Here is a 5,625-nt window from a genome sequence, read left to right as displayed (position 1 = left end):
CAGTGAGGAAAGACATAACCTTTTAAAGATTTAGGATTTTTGTCCCTAAGAGGCATTGGAGAAAATCCCACTTATTAACAAGGACAATATTAATAAGATAACTAGGATTTTAGAAATTTCATTCCAACACATTATATAATGGTGTTTCTTGTGCTGATAGCACAGGGAGGAATGATCACTTCTATATTCCAGGGTAAAAGTTAGTAAGAATGAATATAGTGGTTACTTTGGCAGCCTATACTCTAAAACTGGAGTGATAGAAGTTTAGCATGGCTCTGCTCAAGAATTATATGCAAATTTGTGAAACATTTCATATTTTTTTGGAAAAGTTCATTAAATGCCAACTGCAGTTAAACATACTATTGTTTAAGAAAATGCTGTTAATTTTTTATTGTGTTTACTAAATAATCTGTGTAGCACAATGTCTATCAGCACTTTTCCTTCCCTTTTTAGCCCTGATTTTCAGGAGTCAAATGTAGCTATAAACTGCATCCTGATCTGATACTTTTAAATTTTTTCAGTTAGGAGAGTTTATTGCCAAATTGAATTTGATGTTTTCTCCCCACCCATATAAATATTAAGGAAGATGCATTTTCAAAATGTTTGCACTACATTTAAAACTTAAGCAGTATCATTAGTTCATATGTGGACTATTGATGAATAGATATTTTTGTAAGAGTTTAAATGCTGATATATGGTGGAAGTAGAGAGTAATTCATATTCTATCCATTCAAGTCTTCTCGGTAGGATTGCTTTCCCTGTTTGTTAAATAAACTGATATAATACTGAATCTGTAGAATTTGATCCTTTGTAACATATGTGAAGAAGCATTTCAAACATTTCTGGACAAATCTTATTTTGTATTTCTGGAAGAACGTTAATAATCTTCTAGGTCACTTAAAATCAGTGATCTCAACTTGAACACTTTCGAGAAATTTTTCCTATTATCCTATTTGACAGTGCAAATCAGTAATCATATTCTTCTATTATTTAAATCTGCATCAAGCTTGTGATAGAAACCGTATTTCCTTGGTTTGGGGAATATAAGTCATAGACAAACAATTACTTGAATATTGTTTGAGATCACTAAAATGCAGGGCAGTTCTCTAATTAAGAAGCTCAAAATAGAGACCAGAACATGGCATAATGATTATGTTGCTGGACTTCCACATAGTAGACCACGATTCAAGTCCCTGACTTAAAACTCACATTGGGCACGTGTACTTGCGTGCCACAAAATCCTGAAAGGAGGATGGAGGAGAAGGGATTGCAGCATGGCCATGCCTCTGAAGGGGTGATTTCTTGCTTTCTATCTCTCTCTGTCTCTCCAGTGAGTACATGGACCCTATAGCAAAAGAAATTCTCTTAAAAAAAAAAAAAAAGATCGTCCAATATAATCTCATCTCATTCAGGAGGCTGGAAACATTAGTGATATAGTCTTGTGAATTTTAACAGTTCTCTGTAGTTTCAATCTCTGCTAGCATAGATTGCATATTTATCTTGGACAGTCTTTTGTTAAGCATAGTACTTATACTGATTTAAATAAAATGTTAACATGAAAGAAAAAAAAAGAATATATATAAGTAGTCCTTTGTCCAACACTGTAGCTAAACTTCAGAGTTCTTTCCTTGAAAAGAGAGATACCCTGAGATAAAGATTATTTCAGAAAATTTAATAGCTTTCCACTAAATACAGAGTTCAGATACTAGCTGAGCAATCAAATGATTTGTTCCTCGGAAAATGGGTGAAGAGAACAGGTCCAGAATCGCCAGCTGGGGATATGTAACTATTTTTATGTTGTTCTATTTTCACTCAAGAAGAATTGATGGATTAATTGGCCTATAGTCAAGGAAATTGCTACTGTAGAGATGCGAGAGACACAACTGCCCTGGACTGAAAGAAAAATTCAAGAGCAACATAAGGTAGTAGGAACAGTAGAGCTGTACCTCCATGTGATTCCACAGTGTCTGCCTGAAATAACCAACCAGCTTCAATATTACAAGGCTCACCACTCCTGTGTTTCTTTTTAATCAAAATATCACACACAACTGTTCAGTTTTCCAAAGGGCCTGGTAAATTCAGTTTTCAAATACTAAGGCACTGTTTGGCATGGTCTTCTTACTATTATTGCAGGCTGAAAAGTGACTTTTCATTGTGTGTCGATTACCAAGTGGAAATAAAGCAGATTTGGGAGTCCCGTCTTCATAAAGCTGCTTACTTTTAATCTTCCAAGCATAGTTTTTCGCTTCACAAGTAGTATCGGCAGCTTCTGGGTGGGATGTGTTCACAAGCACAAAAATGTGTCATTAAGATCCCAACTGAGCAACTGATCCCAAATGATTCCAAAACATCACGTTATAGAGTAAAATGTGACATGAATTGTTATTTGCAGTCTCTTTCTCCTGGCCATCTGCTCCAACTCAGCCCTGACCACTTATCAGACTGAGCATATGTGATAACGACTGCATCTTTAACACCTTCGTCTTAATTCCAAGCACTCTTTATTCCAAAACCTTCTCTCTGCCAAAATAAAGACCTTTCCTAACTTCTTTCAACAAAGGTCACACGCTGCAGTACTGGGCTTTCACGAGCTGCATCCCATCTGCTATCTGGCAGAAAAAGATCCTTCAGAATGGGTGAAGTCCCACTGTTATACTCAACAAATTTAATAGCAATCGTAGGTGATAGGTTTCACCCACTATCCCCAGTCCTGTTAATGTTCTGGTCTGTCTGCCTTCACCTCGACTTTATTTCTGCTATACGTATTTGTAGCTTATAATTACTGTAACTGATGTACAACCCAAATCTTAAATGCCAACATTCCACATTGTAACCACATACTATCCTGTTCTTAGAACTTCCTGTTCTGTCATATGCTTGTCTTTGATCATACTGAAATCATCAACCCCTTGAACCTCCATTTCCTTTCAATCTACCTTTCTATTCCAGTCTTTACTTCCTTTGCTATCATTTCAACTTTGGTGGCCCATGTCCAGGTCCATACATCCAATAAGCTTCAACCATAGATGGATCTAAACTTCCACTTCCTCTTCCAAACTTTGGAAATTTTACACACAAATTTGTCAGGATTCCGTTATAAATTCATAATTTATTATCAAGCTACTTAACACTTTTAAGTAATGTAAAAGATGCAGATAACCTAAAGCCTAGAAATTCTGTCATTACCCTTGAAGAACTCTTGAACATGTGGATAAGGAGCTATACACTAAGGAGTTCAATAAAGCCATTTGGTTTTTTGTTTTTTGGGGGGGGTTGTTGTTGTTTGCAGAGAGGTTTTTGTTATAGGATGCATGTGCCTACTGGAGAGACAGAGAAACAGAGACAGAAAGTGAGAAATCACTGCCCCAAGGGGATGGTCATGCCACAATCCCTTCTCCTCCATTCTCCTCTCAGGATTTTGAGCATGCATGCATACATGCCCAGTGTGAGTTTCAAGCCACTGAGTCTGGAACTTGAACTATGGTCGACTACATGGGAGTCCAGAACACAACAATTACACCATCTGCTGATCCCTCAGTAAAGCCATTTGTAATAGTGGAAGTGCAGAGACAACCTGATTGCCATTCAAGGGCATTGATTCATACATTCTAATATTCAAATGAACATCGTACAGCAGGTAAAATGAATAATCTGGAAGTATCATACGAGAAACCTAAAAAATAAGATTACAGTTAAAAGTCATGAACATTTATGAATATAACAAACAATAACATATAGTGTGTATGAATAATACATTAACAATAAAAGTTATAAATCTATATGGCAATTATGTATACTACCTTTAGGAAAATGGAGAAGAAAGAAGAGGGAAAGGTGATTCATCTTCCTCCCCCCAAAAAATCAACCAGGAACTTTTTCAATTTTCTGCCCCCATTTGCACACCTACAAATTTATGACCACCTTCAACTCCTCTTCATTTGCATTTTTTCTAGCTTAGAAAAATGTTCCTCTCCTTCAGTTCTCTGTATTTTTTCTTTCTCAACCTCCTGGTAATAATCTTCTAGTGATATTCCCTTTCTCAACTTTACATGATGTTTCTTGATGGTACTTCCTTTTCAACTTGACTCTGAAAAGCTCAAGTCTTTCCCTTTCTCCCTTGCTTCCCTAAAATCTTTTTTACAAAATCATTCTTGTTCAAGTTATATATGGATTTCCCATTAAATAAAATGGACATGTATTTCCTCTTTTAATGTTAAAATTCCTTCAATGGCTGGGAACCAGCAGTTAGCGTAATGGCTATGTCACCGAACTCCCATGTAGTCGACCATGGTTTGAGTCCTGAACCCAGTGGCTTAAACTCATGCCGGGCACGTGTGTGTGCCCAAGATCCCGAGAAGGGAATGGTGGAGGGGGGGGGTTGTTGTTGTTTGCAGAGAGGTTTTTGTTATAGGATGCATGTGCCTACTGGAGAGACAGAGAAACAGAGACAGAAAGTGAGAAATCACTGCCCCAAGGGGATGGTCATGCCACAATCCCTTCTCCTCCATTCTCCTCTCAGGATTTTGAGCATGCATGCATACATGCCCAGTGTGAGTTTCAAGCCACTGAGTCTGGAACTTGAACTATGGTCGACTACATGGGAGTCCAGAACACAACAATTACACCATCTGCTGATCCCTCAGTAAAGCCATTTGTAATAGTGGAAGTGCAGAGACAACCTGATTGCCATTCAAGGGCATTGATTCATACATTCTAATATTCAAATGAACATCGTACAGCAGGTAAAATGAATAATCTGGAAGTATCATACGAGAAACCTAAAAAATAAGATTACAGTTAAAAGTCATGAACATTTATGAATATAACAAACAATAACATATAGTGTGTATGAATAATACATTAACAATAAAAGTTATAAATCTATATGGCAATTATGTATACTACCTTTAGGAAAATGGAGAAGAAAGAAGAGGGAAAGGTGATTCATCTTCCTCCCCCCAAAAAATCAACCAGGAACTTTTTCAATTTTCTGCCCCCATTTGCACACCTACAAATTTATGACCACCTTCAACTCCTCTTCATTTGCATTTTTTCTAGCTTAGAAAAATGTTCCTCTCCTTCAGTTCTCTGTATTTTTTCTTTCTCAACCTCCTGGTAATAATCTTCTAGTGATATTCCCTTTCTCAACTTTACATGATGTTTCTTGATGGTACTTCCTTTTCAACTTGACTCTGAAAAGCTCAAGTCTTTCCCTTTCTCCCTTGCTTCCCTAAAATCTTTTTTACAAAATCATTCTTGTTCAAGTTATATATGGATTTCCCATTAAATAAAATGGACATGTATTTCCTCTTTTAATGTTAAAATTCCTTCAATGGCTGGGAACCAGCAGTTAGCGTAATGGCTATGTCACCGAACTCCCATGTAGTCGACCATGGTTTGAGTCCTGAACCCAGTGGCTTAAACTCATGCCGGGCACGTGTGTGTGCCCAAGATCCCGAGAAGGGAATGGTGGAGAAGGGATTGCGGCATGACCAACCCCCCTGGGGGGGTGATTTCTTGCTTTCTGTCTCTCTGTCTCTCTTTGTCCTCTGGCGAGTGCACGTGCCCTATAGTGGGAAAAAAAAAAAAAAAACTCAAAAAAAATTCCTTCAATGGCTGACACTC

General features: G+C 37.4%; 1 pseudogene; it reads left to right on the top strand.

Moving 5' to 3' along the window:
* The first annotated feature begins 219 nt into the window (after positions 1-219).
* LOC114007852 (uncharacterized) lies at positions 220-320 on the top strand (annotated as a pseudogene).
* The last annotated feature ends 5,305 nt before the right edge of the window (positions 321-5,625 follow it).

The sequence above is a fragment of the Tupaia chinensis genome, unplaced genomic scaffold, assembly GCF_000334495.1.
Source record: "Tupaia chinensis unplaced genomic scaffold, TupChi_1.0 Scaffold000244_1, whole genome shotgun sequence".
Taxonomy (NCBI): domain Eukaryota; kingdom Metazoa; phylum Chordata; class Mammalia; order Scandentia; family Tupaiidae; genus Tupaia; species Tupaia belangeri.
Note: the sequence above shows the minus strand (reverse complement) of the source record. Positions and strands in the feature narration are given on the sequence as shown.